We start from the raw sequence: 23531 nt of genomic DNA on the forward strand, positions 1-23531 counted from the left end.
GCTTGTGTGTGCTGGTGAGAACAAAACGAGTAAGTCGACATGGCACTCCCCTCAGGGTGCCATGCCAGCCTCTCACTGCCTATGCAGGTGTAGATAAGTCACCCCTCTAGTAGGCCTTACAGCCCTAAGGCAGGGTGCACTACACCATAGGTGAGGGCACCAGTGCATGAGCACTGTGCCCCTACAGTGTCTAAGCAAAACCTTAGACATTGTAAGTGCAGGGTAGCCATAAGAGTATATGGTCTGGGAGTCTGTTTTACACGAACTCCACAGCACCATAATGGCTACACTGAAAACTGGGAAGTTTGGTATCAAACTTCTCAGCACAATAAATGCACACTGATGCCAGTGTACATTTTATTGTGAAATACACCCCAGAGGGCACCTTAGAGGTGCCCCCTGAAACCTTAACCGACTATCTGTGTAGGCTGACTGGTTCCAGCAGCCTGCCACAACCGAGACATGTTGCTGGCCCCATGGGGAGAGTGCCTTTGTCACTGAGGCCAGTAACAAAGCCTGCACTGGGTGGAGATGCTAACACCTCCCCCAGGCAGGAGCTGTCACACCTGGCGGTGAGCCTCAAAGGCTCACCCCTTTGTGCCAGCACCGCAGGACACTCCAGCTAGTGGAGTTGCCCGCCCCCTCCGGCCACGGCCCCCACTTTTGGCAGCAAGGCCGGAGAAAACAATGAGAATAACAAGGAGGAGTCACTGGCCAGTCAGGACAGCCCCTAAGGTGTCCTGAGCTGAAGTGACTCTAACTTTTAGAAATCCTCCATCTTGCAGATGGAGGATTCCCCAATAGGATTAGGGATGTGACCCCCTCCCCTTGGGAGGAGGCACAAAGAGGGTGTACCTACCCTCAGGGCTCGTAGCCATTGGCTACTAACCCCCCAGACCTAAACACACCCTTAAATTTAGTATTTAAGGGCTCCCCTGAACCTAAGAATTTAGATTCCTGAAACTACAAGAAGAAGAAGACTGCTGAGCTGAAAAACCCCTGCAGAGGAAGAACAGAATGCACCAACTGCTTTGGCCCCAGACTTACCGGCCTGTCTCCTGCCTTCCAAAGAACCCTGCTCCAGCGACGCTTTCCAAGGGACCAGCGACCTCTGAATCCTCTGAGGACTGCCCTGCTTCAAGAAAGACAAGAAACTCCCGAGGACAGCGGCACTGCTCCAAAAGAACTGCAACTTTGTTTCAAAGGAGCAGATTTAAAGACCCCTGCAACTCCCGGCAAGAAGCGTGAGACTTGCAACACTGCACCCGGCGACCCCGACTCGACTGGTGGAGAACCAACACCTCAGGGAGGACCCTCCGGCGACTCCGAGTCCGTGAGTAACCAAAGTTGTCCCCCCTGAGCCCCCACAGCGACGCCTGCAGAGGGAATCCCGAGGCTCCCCCTGACCGCGACTGCCTGAACTCCATTTCCCGACGGCTGGAAAAGACCCTGCACCCGCAGCCCCCAGCACCTAAAGGAACGAAACTCCTGTGCAGGAGTGACCCCCAGGAGGCCCTCTCCCTTGTCCAGGTGGTGGCTATCCCGAGGAGCCCCCCCCTTGCCTGCCTGCAACGCTGAAGAGATCCCTTGATCTCTCATTGAAAACCATTGGAAACCCGACGCGTGTTTGCACCCTGCACCCGGCCGCCCCCGCGCTGCTGAGGGTGTACTTTTTATGCTGACTTGTGTCCCCCCCCGGTGCCCTACAAAACCCCCCTGGTCTGCCCTCCGAAGACGCGGGTACTTACATGCTGGCAGACCGGAACCGGGGCACCCCCTTCTCTCCATTGAAGCCTATGTGTTTTGGGCACCTCTTTGACCTCTGCACCTGACCTGCCCTGAGCTGCTGGTGTGGTAACTTTGGGGTTGCTCTGAACCCCCAACGGTGGGCTACCTTGGACCAAAAACTGAAACCTGTAAGTGACTTACCTACCTGTGAAACCTAACAATACTTTACCTCCCCCAGGAACTGTGAAAATTGCACTGTGTCCACTTTTAAAACAGCTTATTGTGTTTTATGTAAAAAGTATACATGCTAATGTAATGATTCAAAGTTCCTAAAGTACTTACCTGCAATACCTTTCAAATGAGATATTACATGTAGAATTTGAATCTGTGGTTCTTAAAATAAACAAAGAAAAGATATTTTTCTATAACCAAACCTATTGGCTGGATTTGTCTCTGAGTGTGTGTTCCTCATTTATTGCCTGTGTGTATGTACAACAAATGCTTTAACACTACTCCTTTGATAAGCCTACTGCTCGACCACACTACCACAAAATAGAGCATTAGTATTATCTCTTTTTGCCACTATCTTACCTCTAAGGGGAACCCTTGGACTCTGTGCATACTATTCCTTACTTTGAAATAGTGCATACAGAGCCAACTTCCTACAACCTTATTTGTACTTTAACTGTGGCTTTAATAGTGAGCTAACTTCAGAGGTTTTTTTGAAACATAAGCTAAGGTCTTATAGCCAATCTGAATGATAAATTTACTTTAGCTGTAACGTATGACTGAAATACACCTAAACATACATACATATTATATTTAGCACAACTTCTAATAAACACACATTCACCCATTTATTACTTGAGTGTAATAGTACAATGAAGTGAAATTAACAATGGAAAAGTGCTCTTTACTCCTTTACAGACTGCATATTACACTAACTTTCCATGGGTAAACAACTTTCCTAGTAGTCAGTGGTCATTTCAATGCAGCATTAACTAAACTAATTAACACCTTGCATTCTGATTTTTGTTCAAATGAACTATATATGCAGAGGTGCAGAGAGTATTTTGCTATCTATTTTCTAGCATTGTTAAAGAAGGGGAAGGGCATTACTGCATTGATGACTTCGCATGTCGTGAGTCATGACCTCATCCCATTTCAAAAATGGTAATAAATAGCATATTACACTCTGCACACCCTCCCATCTAACACATGAATGTGTATATAAAACATGCTTGGATGCTTTTATTCCTCAAAAAGCAGTGGCAAAAATCCAATATTTCACAGGTATAGAATGAAATATGGGGAATATTTTCCTCTGAAATATGGGTTTCCTCATCATAAAGAAAACCCCCTATCCAAGCTGCAGAACTTTACCACTTTCCTGGCACTAGACGTAGGCTGAAATGGAGGACCAAATGTTGCAGCAGAGATGTCTAAATTATTCTTCAAGAAAATGTAAATGTTGTGCTACTTTTTCTGATACTAATATTTTGCGCCATTTGAGCTAGAAACTGCATTTCTGTCAATCTGCAAATTGTGTGGCATATATAGTGAATCCTTATCTATGCAATACGTATTAAAACTGGATAACTCTACTACCACTAACCATTGCTTTATCAATCTAATCTTGAAAGGTAAAAAACGAAAAATTCTAATTCCAGGAAGGTGTCCATCGTGAGCTGCACATTAAAGAGAATAGATTCATTACCCGAGTCAATTTAGAGACAGTGGGTTCTTAATAATGCAAAGTGTTTTTTCTACAATTCGACATTCTTACAATTATTTTTCACATTTATTTTACTTCATACAACCACACAGTATAGTCCAGTACTCAAGTTATTATGTTCAGTAAGCACTTTCCAAATGTGTTTTTATAAAAACATGTCCTTTACAAGTCAACTCTCCCAAAGTAAACAAATATCATGAAAAGTAACAGCATGCAAAATAAGTTTGTATATTACCATCACTGGGTTCCAGGTAATATTGTCAAAACCCTTTGCCTTTGGCCTTGTCGTTTATGTCACTATGACTCCGTGACTTAACACTTAATTGTAGGAAGCTGGGTCTTTATATAGTGGACCAAGATGAGCAAAGGGTCCAAGCAATCCCCACAGGTATCACAGGAGCACAAATGACATCCCAAATGCTCTCTTTTTGGGTAGTGTGGTCGAGCAGTTAGGCGTATCAGAGGGTAGGGCTAAGCAGAAGGCACACACTTATGTAGTAAGTGAGGCACACTCAAAGAAATCCGATACTAATTTACAAAAACAACACCATTTTAGGTAAACTTTGATACCAAGATCATCAGTATCAGGTGAGTACTTTTTGAGTTATGAATTTTTATAGTCTTCAAAATTTGACACACTGCAGTTTTTGGAGCGATAATGTTAACCTACGGGGAAAAACATATACCACATACTGGTACTTAGGAATGACTTACAGGACCCATCTTCTTCAATTAAGGTAGGTATAGGGCAAGGTCCAAAGCAGCACCAACAGGTCACTTCGGGAGGCACTGGGGCATCCATGTGCAGAGGTGCTGTTCAGCCTCAGGGCCCAATGTTATCCTATGAGGGAAAAAACAGACACTACATATGGGTACTCATCAACAACTTACATGAATGTTCTTCTGGACTTGAGGTAAGTACGGGGCAAGGTCTTAGGCCACACCAACAGGTCACCTCAGGGAGATCTGGTGCATCCAGGCTCAGAGGTGTGTTACTGCGTCAGGTGTCCCATACAAGTCTATGGGGATCAGACCGGTTGTAAAGTCGCTGCAGAAGTGGACTGGAAGGACAATCCAAGGGAACCTACAGGGGGGCTCGACCATTGAGTTCCTCTGGTGTGTGGGGACACTATCGGTCCACTCCTTCTCAGACTGTAGGATGCAGGTACAGGGGTGTCTTCTGGCGTCGGGTCCAGTACTGGAGTTCCTTGTCGTTACAGGGGGCCCGCAGAAACACTCTGCAGGCGTGGACTGGGCGTGCAGTCCAACCAAGCCAACAAGTGGGCTCAGGTCTCACAAGGTGGGGAGACGTGGGGACACCCTTGGTTCTCCTCTTCAGGGTCTGCGGCAGACTGGTGCAGGGGTGTCCTAGGGTGTCAGGATTTGCCTCCAGGTCACTCGTGGTTGCAGGTGGGTAGCCAGATGCCGTGGTAAAGTCCACAGTGGGTTAGCTCAGGATGGGCTTCTCTTCTGGAGTGCCTGGGGATCACACTGACATCATTGGCCCCCTTCAACAAGGGCTAGACGGCTTAGGTGCTGTGGTGATGTCCTGTGTCAGGTTTGTGGCTGTTCTGGTCCTCTCAGCTCTTTCTTGGGTACCTGGTGATGCAGAGGAGCAGCTCCTCCACTCTAAGGGAGTTTTAAAAGTGATTTGTGGAGTATTGGCAGCTCTCCCAGTCTTTTTGGAGGCTGCAGCAGGAGGACAGGTCAGTTGCTCCTCGCGGATCTAATGCAGCAGGCAGGCCAGCAGGGTTGGGGCCAAGTCAGTCATGCTCCTTGGTTCTTGGGTTCAGCATGTTGTCCACTTCTCTGTTTGTGTCCAGTGAAAATCTGAGGCTCTAGTATCAGAGGGTCCACTAAATACTCAATTTAGGGGGTGTTAAGGGGAGTGAAGGTTAGTCGCTAATGGGCTACTTACCCTTGTGGTCACTAGACCCTCTAGATGACCACTTCCTTTGGGAAGTGAGCATCACTGGGTCCATAGTCCCTAAATTCCACCACACGCAAGACGGCGGATTTGCTAAACTCATGCCCACTGCAGGAAGGCCACCCTAGGGGTGTCCCTAGTCTGGAAGTGTGACACGCCTCCTACATAGATAATATATTCCCACATGTCCAGGTGCCAGATGGGCCCGGAGGCAGGCTGGTTGGCATCTTCCTCTGAGGCAGGCCAGTTCTGCATATCGAAGGAGGTGGGCTTCTTTGAAGGTCCTGCCCTTGAATGCAGGTCATACTGTGGGGAGAGGTGGGTAACACTCCAGCCCGGATAGGCCAAGATCAGTAACTATAACTTGTGCCCTGAACTAACTATAACTCATGCTCCAGCCATGCACAGTTTTCTCCTCAATAATTTTACATTGATATTATCAATGATGATATCAAAGAGGTCATGAGTGATGTAATATGTGGGGTAATGTAGATTTTCCCAGTAAATTATGAAGGAAAGTCTTAATTTTATTAAAGACACGGAGGCGAGTATTATGCTTACTTTTCTTGCTTTAGTTTAAACAGCAGCCACAGTCAAGAGAAAAAACTACAAGTTCCAAAAGGCCACAGCAGCCCTTGGCCAATGGGAATGAAAAGAACCAACAAAATGAACCAATCAATGTACGGCACAGCTAAGATATACCTGACTTGACTGCAAGTGGCCCTCTTTTCTTGTGCAGAAGACTTATGAGTAAGTATTAAACATTGGAAAAATGCAACCAATTAACGAAATGGCCAAAACCAGGTAAAAACAGTCTAGTACAAAGTCTATCCAGAGAAATCCGGGAGAAAGGTATGGAAGCAGTCCTGGTGAGGATTCACCTTAGGAAGAAGGTCTGACCTGTCGAGATGACGGGCGCGCGACTCGGAGAGTTTGATCCTTTTCAATTGCCTGACGGTGTAGCGGAAGAAGAAACTGTTAGGGTGGGAAAGAAACATGATTAATATGATGTTGCGGTGGGATAATACTCGCCTCTGTGTCTTTAATAAAATTAAGACTTTCCTTCATAATTTACTGGGAAAATCTACATTTTATGTGAAGTCCGGAGGCTCATATTATGCTTCTTCAAAGAATACCAATCACCACAGAAGAAACTGAATTAACTGGTTTACAATAGAAGGTACGGAAAATGACATAATTAGACCAATCAGCTGATCTCAGAATGTCTTCTATCCGAGAGCCAGCCCAAAAGGCTTTGGAAGCCATGGTTCCCCTGGTTGAGTGAGCACCAAATCTGGGAGTATCAATACCAGAAAGGGACATTACCCATGTAACCAACGGGCTAGAGCAGGAAAGGAAACTGGCTTATGAGATTTCTTGAAGGAAATGAGGAGATGGGAATTAGAGGACGTTCTGAGATGGATAGTCTTTTGTTCATAGATTTGTAAACAATTTCCTACACACAGCTTTGGTTGATTAGGGAAATAGGGATAAAAATAAAAAAAACATGAAAATGTTTGTTTTGTTACGTCTGCTAATCTTAAATTGGATACCAGTAGTCGTTAAATGATGTGCAGAAAAGTCTAAGGCTTTGACATCTGACAGTTGTTTAATGGAAATTAAACATAGTAACATTGTCAATTTGGCTGAAAGCATTTTAAGAGCTAAAGAGGAGTTTTCAGACCAGGAGGGAAATAACTGTAAAACAACATTGACATACCATAATTCGCTATATTTTGGAATAGGCGAATTAGAAAACTTTACTCCCTTTGGAAAATGACAGATAAGTTGATGCTCTCCAACCAGTTTCCCTTTGATGTCAGCATGATTGAGAGATATCGCTCAAAGATAAAGACTAATAGTTCTGTAAGACTTACCTGAACTAGCGTGGGCTGCTAAGAAATTAGCAATTAAGGAGATATCTGCTGAAAAGGGATTGAAAGATTTTCCCACACACCAGCTAAAAGACAAGGCCGATTTGAAGGCTTTTGTGGGTCCAGGAGCCCAAGATTTGGAGATATATCCTGAAGCTTCTTTCGAAATTCCTGGGTAAGTTTGGGAAGTCCTGCTACTGTCCAGGCTGATAGGATTAAAGAATTATTGAGGATCAGGTTGTGTGGGTGCCCCTCCGAGTTGAGAAGATGATCTGGGGAAACTGGGAGAAGGACCAGCAAGTCCACCGCAAGTTCCAGGAGAGGAAGATACCATACCTGAGATTGTCAGGCCTGGCCTTTTGACGACATACTTGACAAAGAACCCTGTTGATCATTAGGAATAGTGGAAATGTATAGTTGATTGACTGAGACCAATCTTGCTGAAAAGCATCTGTTGCTAGCAGTAGAGGATCTGTTCCCCAGCTGAAGAACTGAGGAAGCGGAGCATTTAACCGGGACGCAAAGAGATCTATGTGTAGAGGTCCCCATTTGTGAAACAGGATACTGAAGATAGAATGATTAGGATTCCAGTCACTGGAATCGAACAGGAATCGGGAATTCCAATCTGCACCAATTGAGTTTCCCTAAAAGATATTTCGCCCGGACAGATATTTTTTGTCATAAACAAAACTTCCAAAAACTTTTTTGCTAACTCTGCTAAAGCTTTGGACTTGGTGCCTCCTGTGTGGTTGATGTACCCGACTGCAGACAGGTTGTCCATTCGGAGAAGAATGGAACACTGGGCCTTGTTTTTTTTTTTACAAAACTTTTGATCGCAAAGGAGCCTGCAAGCATCTCTAATAAGTTGATGTGCAATGCAGACTCCAATTGAAACCATGTACCTCCAGTCGATATTTGACCACACCTTGCACCCGAACCAGTCAGACTTGCATCGCATTCTAATACAAGATCTGGGGCTGATGCAAAGATAGTCCTGCCATTCCAAGCGTGGAGATGTTCTAGCCACCATTGGAGTTCTCTACGGGATTCGTGATCTAGGAGGATGGAATCTGAATAAGCAAGACCCCTGCAAAGGTGATGAATTTTCAGTCTCTGAAGTGCGCGATAGTGGAGAGGGCCAGGGAATATTGCTTGGATTGACGAGGAAAGCAGTCCTACAATCCTTGCAAGTGATCTCAGGGAGATTGAAGGAAGATATAAAGAGTGGGTTATCGCTGACTTTATAGCTTTCACCTTTGTCTCTGGAAGGTTAAGAGTTGCTTCTACTGAATTTATAAGAAACCCTAGGAACTCCATATTCTGGGAAGGGACAAGGTTTGACTTCTCCCTGTTTATAAGAAACCCCAGTTCGGACAGAAAAGAACAAGAGTCATGCATTTGTGACAGAAGAGATTCAAGGTTCTGACCCATCAACAGAATGTCATCCAGGTAGATAATTATGTTTATACCTTGTGCCCTGGGATGGGCCACCACAGATTTCATGAATTTGATGAAACACCACGGAGCCAAAGACAGACCAAATGGAAGGGAGGAAAATTGATACGATTCTCCTTGCCATTGAAATTGGAGTAATCTCCTGTGATCGTGATGAATAGGATTAATGAGGTAAGCATCTTGTAAATCCAAACGAACCATCCAGTCGTTTTGTAAAAGAGCATCTCTGAGATGCAAAATAGTCTCCATTTTTAAATGTCGATATATATACCACAAATTTGTTGACATCTCTGAGATTTATGACTGGTCTAATTTTTTCTTCTGTGCCAAAAAGATGGAACTTAAGAAGCCTAAAGGATGTGGGGAAGTACGCTGGATTTGTGATTTTGAAGAAGGGATTGAACTTCCTGAGACACCAGAGAAATCATCTCTGAAAACTTTTTAGAGGGGGAGGAAGACACGTTTGAAAAGGAGTCTTGTAAAGCTCTATAGAGTAACCTTGAACCGTGCCTAATACCTATGGATCCAAACTTAGGGATTCCCATCTGTGGAGGGAAAGATTTTAGACGACCCCCAACGAGAAGATGGCCAGAAGGTACACTTACTTGCGGGTTGAGAATTCCTGTGAAAACCTTGACCCCTTCCTGTGAAACCTCTTGACCTTTGGGGATAAAATTGTGGATGAAATTCTTGTGAAGAAGTAAAGGAGCCTTTGAAACTTTGAGATACTGGGTTGCGGACGATAAAGCGATTCCTTCCTCTACCGGCCCTGGCAAAAACACGATTTGAGAAAACCTTCTTTGGTGATTACTGAGCTTTGTTCAAAGAGGCAAAGGTTGTAACGTATTTGCCTAGCTCCTTAATAAAGGAGTCCCCAAATAACACGCCATCGGGCTTGATACCAGGATCAATCGTTGCCAGATTTGCCAATTTAGGGTCCAATTCCAATAGTAGACCTTTATGTCTTTTGTGCGTCATAGCTGGACTGGCGAAGCCCTGAAGACAAAAGGCCCTTTGAATCCATAATACAACTCTTCCGGATCAACAGAAATATTATTGAGTCTGGCAGTCTGCGCCAAATCAAAAATATGAGCCAAAGGACCCACAATATCCAGCATCTTGTCTTGGAACATAAACCACGCCCTGTAGACCCCTTTGCGTGGGTTTTTCCCAAATTTCGTAAAGAAAATCAGCATAGAAGGATTGATAGAAAGAGTGGTAGTAATATAAAGTGGTAAAGAGGGTCTATGGCATAAAGTCTTTAATTTAGCTCTCGTTTTTTATCCAAGGGCAGACGTAGTTTGGCCGAAATATATTCACTTACATGTTGTTAAGGCAGCCACTCAGTAGAGTTGAGATGATGTATGCGTTTCGGGTCAAACATAGGGTTACTCTCCAAGTCCAAAATCGATTTGGAGTCCAAAGAATCAATGGAAGGGCCAAACTTTTGTTTTTTGATTAGTGGACCAGACCAAAATCCAAATTATCTAAATCCTCATCAGCATTACCTGAATCAGGGTCATTAACCTCATCGTCTGTATCCTGAATGGATGACATCACAATCTTTTGTGCACTGTTTTCAAGGTGCTTAGACAAGTGACGCTGCAGACGAACGGCCAACGCGTCAGCTGAGGAAATAGACATCGAAAGAGTTGGTTTCCTGAGAGAATGAGGCCTTCAGATAGGCTGCGTGAAGAAAGCTCAAAGCTGTAGAGACGCCCCACAGTAGGAGACACCAACGGTAACGGGCGGGAGGGGAGAAAAGAGAGAGCGCCTTCGTGAGTAATGCGATAACCAAGAGGAATAGGAAGAAAGAAGGTCTCAAAGAGGATAAAATATACACATATTAACTTTGAATGCCAAAATGTACCATAATAAAATTAGAGCAAGCACAAAATAAAGTTACCTTGACTGCGAGCAGCAAGAAAAGAGGGCTACTCGCAGTCAAGTTAGGTATATCTTAGCTGGGCTGTACATTGATTGGTTCATTTTGTTGGTTCTTTTTGTTTTCATTGGCCGAGGGCTGCTCTGGCCTCTTGGGACTTGTAGTTTTTTATCTTGACTGTGGCTGCTGTTTCAAGAAAAGTAAGAACAACATACCCTCCAGTCTTGACCTAAAATTAGCAGTGCATGGCGAGGGTGTGAGTTATAGTTACCTTAGGGCATTTGCTACAGTTACTTGAGCTAACTATAACTGCTGAATTTCCATGGTTTTGTGCATGTAGAATCTGAACCCAACTATAAAATCCCTGTATACTTTGTTTTTTTAAGTGAATTTCTATGTTTTTTTAATTCTGTTTCCTAAATATATCATCCGTTTAACCTTTGTTTTCTCTGTGAATTTATGTATATTTTTTTTTAACTGAGTAATTTTAATTACTTGATATTAATCCAACCACCGCCGCACAAGGTCTTTAGCCGTGCGCGACCGGGGTAGGCCGCAGCCTACCCCATATATGCAGCCATCCCCACTATAAGCAGCCAACCATGCATGACCATCAACCTTACATGGCAGCGGCTGGCTGCCTGCCAAGCAGCCAAAACCTCATTAAGCAGCCAACCCCCAGCCATGCACAGGCTAGGGAGAGAAAAGATAAGGGTGGCAAAGTAAGAATACCCTATCCCCTAGCCATGGTGCAGGGGTCCCACCAGGGCAAAAATGCATTTTATTTTTTTGCCGTGAAATTGCAGCAGATTTGCGATTCGAACCAAAACTTACACAAAAAAAAGTGCATTTTCACACACTTTTTTTCAATTTAGCCCCAGGTAAGCGAGGTCAAAAAAATACACATGGCCCCCCTGCTCCCTCCCTGGGGGCTTGATTCTTATTATGGAGAAGGGACTCACCGCCCCCCTCCTGTGGTTCTTTGAGCCCTGGGGACCAGCACCACCCCAGGGCTTTATTTTCTAAAAAGGAGGAGGGCCACGCAGACTCCCCATCTGGGGCTTTGATATGCCCCAGGGACCACCATCTCGACAGGGAAAGTGTATAAATAAGGAGAGGGGCCATGTGGACCCCCCTGCGCCGGTGACCACATTCCCCGGGGCACAGCCATGTCCACCTGGGTGCCCTGGCCCCACCCAGCGCACCCATTTGGAAATGATAGGGACCATGGGGGAAGCCTCAGGCCCCCTGCGGTCCCAGACGATTCCCTGCCTCCTTGGGAGCGGGCATTACTCATGGACGCAGGGAGCTCCTAAATATCAGAGGCCAGGGAAACTGATGAAAACTCCGTTCTCAGCAAGCGGGTGCAGTTTGACAGCTCCTGCTTGCTCGGAGAGGAGTTAGTGTTTGTTTTCACTTGGTGGGAGTTGTCACAGCTCCCATCAAGCAAAAGCAAACAGCTATCTCCCAAGGGGGGACATATCAGGGAATAGCAGGAGACAGCCCTGGGGGTGGTGGTGGTCCCCAGGGCCAGGAGAGTGGGGGTACAGGCCCCCCTTCCTTTAATTAACACGGGCTTGCCCCATGGATGTGGTGGACACCAGGGCGGCATACGGCCCAGGAGGGGGTGGGCCCTCTCTGTTTAAAGTGTGTATTTTGCCCTGGAAAGGTGGTGTTCCCTAAGGCAAATGAAAGCCCCAGGTCCACGCTGCCACCCTAATTTTTTTAATAAAGCCCCAGAGAAGTTGTTTGTTTCCGGGACTCAAAGAGCCACAGCAGGGGTGTCTACGCAGCCCACCTCAATAATATTAATCAAGCCCCCATAGTGGTGGTGGTCCTTGGGCTCATATGAGCCTTAGGAGGGGGGGGCAATGACCAGGCCCACCCCGGGGCTAAATTGAGAACAAGCACAGGAGACCAGGCTTGTGTTTTTTACATTTTTGGCAGATTCCCAGATCCTAAGCAATTTTCGCTGAATATTTTATTTTTAATATTTTTTGTCCTGGTGGGTTCGCAGGGGAATCCGAGCACCAAAGCTACAGGGTCAGGGTATTACTACCCTGTCGCCTTTTCTTCTTTTGTTTACATTTTTTGGGGGGAACTCTTCTGAAGCAGGTTGAAGTGTTGACAGCCAGTCAGATCTCAGGATGAGATCCCTGGGATCCGCAAAGCCTCCTTATCTCTATGTATCAATATTTTTTCTTTAATATCTCTAAAACTACGGAATGGATTTACACAACTGATCACAAAAAGCAAACATTCTGGACCAAAAGCTAGCTTTCTGCCAAATTTGGGGTAATTCCATCCAGCGGTTCGGGCTGTAGTTATGTTCAAAATCGCTAGGAGAATTTGCGTGGGGAAAACACTTTTTGGGACCCTACCTTTTTCCCAGTCCCCACTTGACGAATCACCTTGAAACTTTCAACAAAGCGGCTGAACTGACTGTTGAATTAGTTTTGAAAATTTTGTGAATATTTGTCAAAACAAGAAACGTTTCTCTTATGGAAACTAGGTCCTAACTATAACTAGCAAACTGCAACCGTAAGTAAGTTATTTAAGGCTAACATTACGGGTTATTTAGGAGTTGGGGCAATTTTTATGCACTTTAAAAAAGAAAACATTTAGGTCTTAACAACAGCAAAAGACAACTTAACCAGCAAAAACAAAATATGAAATAAATGTACAGAAGCCTATTAGCCCTAAGTAAATGCAATTCAGAGTTAAAAATCCAAAGTATAGGTGTGGAGAATGTTGAAATTTAAAGATACCGACCCAAATGTCTCTCTTATTTTTCATTCTTCATTATCAGGTAGAATTACACTCAAACAATTTATTCTCCTGTGGAGTAGAACTTCAACTTCCTGGCGTTTGCCTAGTAATTCAACGCTTTACTAATTTACTTAAAATAATGGCTGAGCACGATACACATAATTTACGATTTTCCAAAACTTTTTTGGCTTTCTCACTAGGGACTTGGCCCTTAAAAAAATAATAATAATAATAATAATAACATTTACAAAATCTGCTTATTGCCAAGTACAAGCTGGTACAATACAACACTGTGATCTACTGCATCACTGCAACAGTGAATGCGCTACATCTTGACACACGTGTGCTTTTATTATAATAATATTGTATGTATGTGTCATTAATATAGTACACCTCTGCCACTGCTGTAGTCTCCCAGCGCTGTTGCCTGGTCGAGTAGTAGCAAGTTGCACATCTTGGTCCTGCTGGGATTGGTTACAAGCCAAAGCCTTCATGTGTGGTTGGGAGACTGCATTGCTGGAATATGACCTACTGAGTATTCGGTAGTGAGTGTGATGAAAGGCATGCTTCCAACTCTGCTTTGGGCATAACTGCAGAGTAGGGGTGTCAGGAGGAGTAGGAAAGAGATTGATTCAATTATTTTTTTTATTTATCACCCAGGCTGTCAAGAGTTAAATAAATGCATTTCCACATATTTCTCTATATGATGGTCAGTTGATGCCTACCAAACAGCAAGAGCACAAATGTGGAGGATGGCATGTAATCCAATCTTCCGCCAACATAACCACACTTTTCCAAGGCACCTCTCGGCAGCATCATAGGAAGCCACCAACAAAGGGAGCCGGATAGCTCCTACAACCATCAAACTTAGACCACAGGCGTATACCATCAGAGCAAAAAAATAGTGTTTCCATGCACCATTCATGAACAGATGCACCTGTAGAGAAGGGAATCATATATTAACATGGGGTTTTCTTCACATGGTGGTCAGGACCACACAAACAGCTTTATTTGTATCAAACCATGATAAATGTCTACAGAACACAAAAGTTCCATTACTCCATTTGGAAGCCGCATTGTCATGGCAATTTATGGCCTGGCTTGACAGAGCACCTGCGTGCAAGGAATCTTGTTACCTATTCTCTAAATTACATACACTGCAGACTTTGGCTCCACCCAAAGGAGGATCACTCTCACTTTTCATGCTGTTATCTGAATGGTGGACCATTCCGTCCTTCTTTGGAGTACTCAATTTGAAGGGACCATTTAACATTTAAAAAGTTCACTGAATTTTCAATCGAATATTTATCTCATACAGGCACTGTAAACAAAAGGCAATGGGTTTTTGCTTTTTCACTGCAACAGGCGTTTGTAATATTTTAATCATGACTCCTAAAACAAGCCAGACCCAGTGGCCAAAGCTTGTTCTACTTAGGACAACTAACTGCTTACAGCGACCTAGCTTCGAAGCAGTGGATTTCAGTTTACACACCGATTTCAGCACCAGATGCATTTCTGGAGAGCATGCATTGATAGTAACCTTCTCACACAAGTGAGGCCGTGCGGGTGACTCTTGACAGGTCTACTTGGTCTGGCTTGCTCCACCCTCACCTCTCGCGTCCGGAGGGACTGCTTACAACATAACATGAAAACAACAGAAAAATAGAGACAAAGAAAGGAAATGCGTTTCGAAAACACAGACAGCAAACCAATTCCGAGTGGGCTTGTGGGAAGTTTAACAGCAGTGTGAGCAATGCCAGACAGCCTTCCTCAAATAAAGAGAGTTAAAAATGCAGTGAACCTTTTTCCATCAGGAACACCTGGGACAAAGTGAATATGCGGGGACCGATGCCAAAACAGGCTAGGGGTGCTGTCACGGTTATAAAGGCTGAGGCAGAGATGAAACCGTGCAGGATTTTAAGAAAAGCAAGAGTAGAGGTTGTCGCATAAAAAGGCAACAAACATGGATCAGGCGGCTTAATATCTTCCTGTTTCTGCCGTTTTATGTAGCGCGCGCCCGACCCGAAGGAGCGCTTTACACGACCACCTGCTAAATTACACAAGACAACATATTTTTTTATTATTTTTTTTCGCACGGGAAGGTTAAGAGATTTGCCCAGAATCACAGGATGTACAGCCGGCGCTGAGATTTGAACCTTGTTCCTCAGTTCCCCAGTCGCCATTTTCTGTCCTCTCTCACAGCAACCCCTGGCTACCGGTCTGTGTGTCTCGTGATGTATACTCAGAGTTGCAGCCAGGGTGTCCTCGGCCCTCGTGCAAAGAGGGAAAATAGGCAAGTGAGAGGAACGGGCTCCTCACACCACAAGCGCCTACAGCTACTGCACCTGCTGCATGGATGTTAACTATGCCCCTGTGAGTGCCCCGAGCTCACAGCCCTGATCACACACAGTTCCTTGACGCAGAGACGGCCAGCAGCAGGGGATGTAGGCCACATCCCCTGCTGCTGGCCGTCTCAGTAAACATTTCATAAACCAGTTGATCGAGCCCACCTTCACTCCCGACACCAACATGCAGCACTGCTGCTGGCTGTTTATATAAAAACACGGCAGCGCAGGTGACTCTTCCTGGCCAACATTCGTGTGTTTGGCAAACAGATGGCAAAGTGCCAACGGGCCACATTTCCTTTCTAGGTCTTGCTCCAAGCAGGTTTAGCTCCGTTATCATCGAACACCTGTTTTCTGCAGTACTGTGAGCTGTACAGTACAGTGCTGACCCTCAACACCGCCCACTTAACGAGGTTTTGGGGAATAACCTGCCTGTCTTGTTGCCTTCAGCACCACAATCTGCCTATTCTAGTGAATACCGGGCGTCTTTACCACAGAAAAATATCAGCTGGTTCGACAAAACTGGTAATTGAAATATGTAATGCAACAGGAGTTACCGCACACATCGTAATTAACTGGACCGCCTGTAATAAGGCCCGTAGGGTAGGCTTTGGGTCAGCATATGACCGTGTGGCTTTCTTGTCTATAACACAGACAGACTCCTTAGTCGACGGCTTTCCTGGTATTAGTTCACCCCTGGAGCACTAATGCTTTACATTCCTTCTGCATGGGTGAGTTGTGTGCTTCCACTGGATATCTGAAGGGACTCTCATTTTCTTTCACCACTCCAATGAAGCATGTCTTATTTTCGTCCCTTGCTTTCCCCAATACGTTCGCTCTACCTACCATACCTCCACCTTACACTGTTTATCACTTCACCCCCACCCCAGCTCGTCCCTTTCACCCTGTATGCTTCTTTCTTTCTTTTACATTTTTAATGAGAGACCACCCTGTCACTTTATCGCCTCCGCTTTCACTCGTGATCGTCCATTGCCCCCTGAAGGCTGAAGCTCTCACACACATTTTCATCTCGCATCCCGGTTTAAAAATGTATTCATTTTTATTTTCCTTTTTTTACGCGCTTAACAGCTACAAAGTACTTCAGAGACACTCTCTTTGTTTTTGTGCTACAACACATTATTTTCTTTTAACTTTATGATTCTAAAATGGGTGTCAGCCACAATGGAACAGGAAAGTTTCTTTTTTTTTAAATGCCCAAGAAGGCGGCAGTTACATGACAATGCATGCTTTTTTCAAGTATCCTCAGCGCTGCACTTACAAGTTTAGGGTAACAGATGGGACCGGCAGTGTGGCAAGCACTGCTCTTTATAATGCATCATTCTGAGGTAACTTCACTGATTGTTCAGGTTTGGTGAACATGTACAGATGTTACAAGGAGCAGGGTCAGTCGAAAGTCAGTTGAAGTTAGGACTAAAGGTAGAATATGCGGGGTTAAGGCACATGGGCAGTGTCTATTGTGTTTGGGGTGGAGTGGGGATCATAGTGCAAAGTGTGGTAAGCATAGGGAACATGGATAGAGTATGGTAAACATGTGGCACACGACCGTAGAGTGGAGAAATTGGGAACATGGACAGTGCAGGAAGAACACAGTGGTACAGGCACATTGGCAGATAATGTGAAGTCTGGAATACATCGGCAGTGTGCGCTGAGCTTGGAGTACCTAGGTAGAGACTGGGGCGCTTGGGGCACATGACAAAGAGGACTTTGGACACGTGTAAGTCACTTGGGGCCTATGCACAAATAGTGAGAAGCTGGGGTCCTCAGACTGAAGGGTGAGGGGCTTGATTGTCCAGGGACAGCAAAGAAATCAGAACTCATGATCGGAGCGAGAAGCTTGCAGCACTTGGATAGAACGCATGAGGAATTTCAGGATAATGGAGGGACAATGCAAAGAGTTTGGGAAAGCTCTGGAGGGTGACTTACCAGTTGCGCACATGGACAATGAGGTGCTTGGAGAACTTGAAAGGACAGTGTGACCAGGTTAGGTCTTATGAGAAGTAGCTTGGACTGACATGGAGCGCTTGAACTGAAGTGCTTCCAATGCAGGCTTCATAAAAAAAGAAGCAACATTTTTAGTTGCACCCTGTTGTACTGCTCAGAAGGCAGGCAATAGTAGTTTGATATACATCACTTAAATAAATATTAATTGTGCTAAACATGTACTCCATCTCTGAACCTATTCTGTTTATTTCCATGGGATGATTTAAAGCAATAATCCACACTGGCTAAATTCTATTATATTTGTTATTTTTAATTGTTAGATAAAAGGTTAATTTTAAAGTTGCATGATAAATAAGCAAACGGGTAGAATCAGTGGTAATATCGTTTATATGTAATCCTACGAGCAACATTACTGCTGTGCAGTACTTAAAAACTAACTATTGGATAGAGGTCCTCACTATGAATGAGCATCCGTTTGCTACTAAGTAGTGCCAGAACACTCCCATTAAAATCACCACTTTCCCTAACCAATTTTAAAAAATGACATCTTCTGAGTACCTGCACATTTAAAGCTCTATCTGCCCATCAAAATGAGTATCTGTAATATCTATTCACATTCTAGGTGAGAAAAACTGAGGGAGGGTGTAGTGTTGTGTAGCCATTTTAGTTATAGCTCCATGCACGTTAGTTTAATACACTAGGCCGCTGTGCACTATGACCTAGATATATTTTATTCGGCTTCGCATTGTTATTTTTACAATAACCAGTTTTACGGTCTTGTTTTAATTTCTTCTATCTAACTGTTTTGCTTAGCCCAGCACTGTGTTCTCAAACAAGACATTCTTGATCACTTTGTGCTTCAGTCAAGGCTACAGTTTGGTACATTGCCGGTGAACATGTTAGAAGTTTAGTCTCCAACATTCGTAGAAAATACACATCTTTACGTAGGGCCATCTTCTTAGAACATTAGCTGTGTTATTATAAAAACACTTCCTAGTCCCTTTACACGTCAAGAGAGAGATTCCAGCCAGGGAACCACAAATGTATGCTGAATACTTTGCTACAGATGCTAACAGAGACTACAGGCCTTTGCTCAGGTATGAGGGTCAATGTCCTCCCGGGGGAATCTGAAGGGCAGGATTAGAGCTTAACATACTGTGCTCAAATTAAGACTCAAATAGAAAATAGTCCATCGATTCTAGTGGCAATATGATAGCGTTATTCTTATGCTTCACTCTCATCGTCACCATTTTAATATTGTCATGTTGTGTCGTTCTGGTTATTGCAGCTCACGCTTTGCTATCTAAAATGCTGTTGTTTTATTAAACCAGTCTTTAAAACTTATACTGCTTTTATCGTCATTTATATATGAGACCGAATTGTGGATGAGAGAACCGGATTCGACCTGAGTGACCACGACTTCCCTGAGAAGTATGATATGTCATGCGCTCTGCTGCCCAATCATCTCTACCTTTCTGGAGAGACAAGGCACTGCTAGTTAGCCAGAGCAAAACCTGGATTTAGAGCGACAGGTGTCACCCACTGTAGGTCAGACTCGGTCTCCCACACTGTGGACGATCTTGTTGCTCAAAATCCAGTAGTCTCATTAGAATAATGAGAGCCTACGCAACAGTAGCAATAGTGGTGATGTTCCTGTGAAGAGAAGGCAATGGACACATTGAGCAAGTGTTAAAAGGAACATTATCCCTCAACTCCCAATATAACTCAATGTCTGGAAAACAAGGAAGTGTGAATATTAGGTTCTTAAAATAACATACTCCTTATGGTAAGAACTTATAAAGAAGGATACAGACTCCAGAGAAAACACGGACTTGGATGGGAAAAGCTGTCCAATGCCAAGTCATCATTTGCTCTTACCATAGGTCGTTTATACGTTGACTTTACGTTTGATTACTTCTGCAGCCAGGTGTTTGTACCATGTTTTTGTTTAATTCATTTCCTGCTTGATTCACCACATTCACTTCGCATGGTTTCGTTTCCCATGCAAGCACCACCCTCCTCTGTGAAATCATTGACTTCACTTGTTTGGATTTTTTATAAAGTGCAAACATGCCACCTTTCGGCCGCTGCAGCACGCTTTTAAACACTCTTAAGCAGCTACAGAGATTTTGACTTCCGGTGTTTGCCGTTTCTCAGCAAAGGCTTGCACACTGTGCCGCCCAGTTCATTTTAGGTCGGGTAATGCAGCTGTCAACCATTCCCATTGCCTTCAATTTACGCAGGCCATCGTTAAGGGCAAAGTGGTAATTACTGTCATATTTGCAATCTCTGACAAAATCTGACTTTTTCAAATTATAATTATTCATGTGCGATTAATACCACCTAATTACGAGTTGAGGAATAACGTGTGGACTAATGTACCAAAATCTGCATGTCTCAATAAATAACTGCTATTTTGCCTCTGACAAATATCGGTAGATTTTATCTACCGATACTAATTTCAAAACACATAACTGCGATATGCACAGTAACAACAGTTCGTATACTTTATAATGAACCGGCCTCAGAGTGAGCTTTGGGTCCCCCTCTGTCAGCCATTAGCTTTCTTCCACCAGTGGCACGAGAGCTTGCCAATAACATCTTGGCTTAGTGTAGTTCAATAAACTATCTCTCACCTAATATCATTGGTTGTTTGAGTGTATTCCTCCTCAACTCGAGTTCTTGCACCGAAGTAAAAGACTGACTACTTTACCACTACAGCCATATCTTTCCATTCCTGCTAGCTTCCTTCTGTGTGTTTTGCGCTAGCGTCCTAATGCTGCATGCGCTACCACATTAAGCCCAGCCCTATTAGCTATGCCAATGCTAGCTATTTTCTGGCTCGCCATGTTTTGCCTCAAGCAAACTCTATAGTCTGGCGGCGCTGCACGTTTATGTACTATGCTGATCGTCAGCAGGGCCTTGTTCTACTGACAGGAAGTTGCCCAAAGTGAAACCCCAACTCCAGTGACTGTGGCTCTTCCATCTCATTTCAGCCTTTCGGGTGACTGATAGTGGTGGCAGCAGGGCCCACGAATATACCTGTCCTCTGAAAAACTAAAAGACCAGTTGAGACATTAACAGGTATTGAAGAAAAATGTGAACTGCTTCCTGCCTGGACCCCACTAATTGGACCCCCAATCACTAATGGCTGACTCGTACAGACTCAAAAGGGATTCTAAATAACCTCTTCACTGACCAATGACCATGGCTTAGAATGCTCTTTGCCCTGCGACTGCAACTATTTAAAATGATCAAATCTTCAGAAATATATTAAAACATTATGCTTCGCCTCTGTCATGAAAAGAGTTAACATTTGATTAATTTCCAGAGCAGGTTTTAGACCCAGCATACCCATGGGGCAACAGCACACTTTAGACAGTAAAATAATAATTATAACAACTTGGTTGGACCCTCATTTTTTTAATTATGATTTTTGGGGAAAATATTTGTTGTCTTTTAACTCAGCAGCTGTTGACCGAACATACTAAGCTGACTCGGGGCCAACGAAACAGAGGGCCAGACTTAAAATAACAATGTAGCTACACTGTATATCATTTGTGTCTAGCATCCCTGTCCCATTGGTCGGAACATCTCATCGATTGATACAAGGAAAAACTAAATATTTTAGAGACACACACTTTGCATAGTCCCATTTGGCCTAAGCATGGCTCCATAAATTAAAATTGGCCAACGCCTCAATGTCTGAATAAATCTAGCGCCTTGTACATAAATATTAGAAAAAATGCTTGGGGTTGTAGTCAGACCGAGAATCAGCCAGCACATAGCCTTCTTTAATGTTTCATTTTTTAACTGATAATTTACTTACTTGAAAATTAGTCATATTCTTTTTACACATACCACTGACTGCACAGTGTTTATTTAGCGTTATTTAAGTTGTCAATCTGTATATCAGTTTCTGGCACCATCACCCCCTAGAGTGAGGTTGATTTCTTGACAAAACTATTCATGAAGAATGGAATACTAAGGCGAGAAAAACGTTGTTACCAAACTGAAGAGCAGTGATAGTCTGGCCAAGACTTTACCCAGAAGAATAATGCACAGTGATCATTATATTTGCCAGGAACACTCCCTCCCCCCCCCCTCTCCAAAAAAAAAGAAAGCCCAACAGGTAAAAGTGTCCATGTTGACGTGGGAGGGGTCATATTGCAGCCTTTCTTTCACTTTTAATTTGGGACTTAAACTGATATTGCAGGAAAGAAAGAGCATCCACAGATCCAGATACTCAAGGAACAGAGCAGGGATGCGTAGCAATGATGAGATATGGTGACATAATTAAGAACACACTAACACTAGACAAAAGTGAAACTACTCCACAATGTACCATTGCATGAGCTAAAAACCCAGGCCTCGCTAAAGGTGTGCCACGTTACTCAACAAATTATCAGGACTGTTTAACGTTCCTGCATTTTCAAATGAATTAAGAAAACAATAAAAGAGCAAAGTATAAGGAATTATATATTATGAATATGATGTCGTCTGCAGTCGCTCAATTCCGGCTATAACAGAGTAAACAAGTTACAATTAAACTGTCATCATTTTAATAACAACAATCCTCAATGCCAGAGCTTGTCGCCTAATATTTCAACAAATACCTGGCCTCTTAAATAAATACCTATATTTAACATCGCCTCGCTTAAAAATCTACTGGTTAATCAATGCCTTGCATTGACAGCTGCCTTTTTAGTTCAACACTATTATCGATACTTCACTACTTCAGCTTCTTCTACCCCTATAGATACCCTACCCGATAACACCCAGCTAGGCTTACCTCCACAGCCGCCTCCACTTAGGTCTCCTCCTGCCTCCCGTAGCTCCAAATGTTCATCTCCTCTCCCCAAGATCCCCTGGAAGCCTGCACCCTCCCCCCCCCCCCCCCTCAAACCAGTGTCCTAGGGCACCCGGAACTTGTAGTTCCCTTCAGTTTCCTTGTGCGATAACAAGCAACAGAAGGACTACAATCCCCGGTGGCCTTCACAGCAGATTCCTTGAATTTGAAGGGCGCCCCCTGGCGGCTCAGACAAGAATTCACTGTGAGTGAGACTGAAATGGGAGCACCGCCTGTTTATTCTCACTCACGTCATCACAGGCTCGGAGAGAAGTGACAGTGGCATGGGCATCTATTACAAACCATACATTACTCACATACGCCCCCCACTCTAGGTTTAATAGGCACAGCATGCCACTGAGGAGTGCGAACGAGCATGTTCCTTATTCTTCCATAGAGATGTGTTACGGCCTTGTGGTTATGCTGCCAGTTGGAGAACCGGAGAACCAGTTTCGCGTCTTGGCCTCTGCTGAATATGTAGTGATTCTTATCTAACCCTAGAGTCCCCTCGCGCTTTTAAACAAATAAATAAAAATAAAGCAGTGTTTGGTTTTCGTGTAAAGCGCTCCAACGCCCGTGGTACAATTGTACGCCATATAAAACTGGAAAAATGGTACATATCGATGTTTTTTTGGACATGCAGATGGGGAGATTTTGGTGTAGAGTTTTGGAATGTTTTGCATATTTTTCTGATTTATCACTAGATTTAGGGATGCTTTAGGAGAATAAAAAAATCAGAAATAATGAAATCTCAACATTTTAATTAAAAGGTAGATAGAGGGTTGTTGTATTCAGCTGGTTGGTGGCATAAGATGTGGTAATATATGCCAAGTTTTGGGAGCTCTTGGGAGGATTTGTTGAAAAAACTGAAAATGTAATGTCCCCACTTACCTGCATTAAAGTGAAGGAAGGTCTGTGAGTCTACACTGAGGAATTACGCCTACCTCAATGTTGACAGCCTTAGGGTAGTCGTCCCCCAACTTTTTGCTGCCTCTCTCCATT

The 23531-nt window shown here is 44.0% G+C and overlaps 1 protein-coding gene across 2 annotated transcripts in view; it reads right to left on the reverse strand.

The window, feature by feature from the left end:
* The window catches only part of MIB2 (MIB E3 ubiquitin protein ligase 2), a 358930-nt gene extending 336385 nt beyond the window's left edge, over positions 1-22545 (reverse strand). The window contains exon 1 of one of the 2 annotated variants that reach the window (XM_069241040.1): positions 22473-22545. The gene's annotated coding sequence lies outside the window, so the exon portion shown is untranslated. The remainder of the gene's footprint in view (positions 1-22472) is intronic. The other variant, XM_069241042.1, reaches the window with a different exon arrangement.
* Between the last annotated feature and the right edge of the window lie 986 nt (positions 22546-23531).

This window comes from Pleurodeles waltl, chromosome 6 (assembly GCF_031143425.1).
Source record: "Pleurodeles waltl isolate 20211129_DDA chromosome 6, aPleWal1.hap1.20221129, whole genome shotgun sequence".
In the NCBI taxonomy this organism is placed as follows: Eukaryota; Metazoa; Chordata; class Amphibia; order Caudata; family Salamandridae; genus Pleurodeles; species Pleurodeles waltl.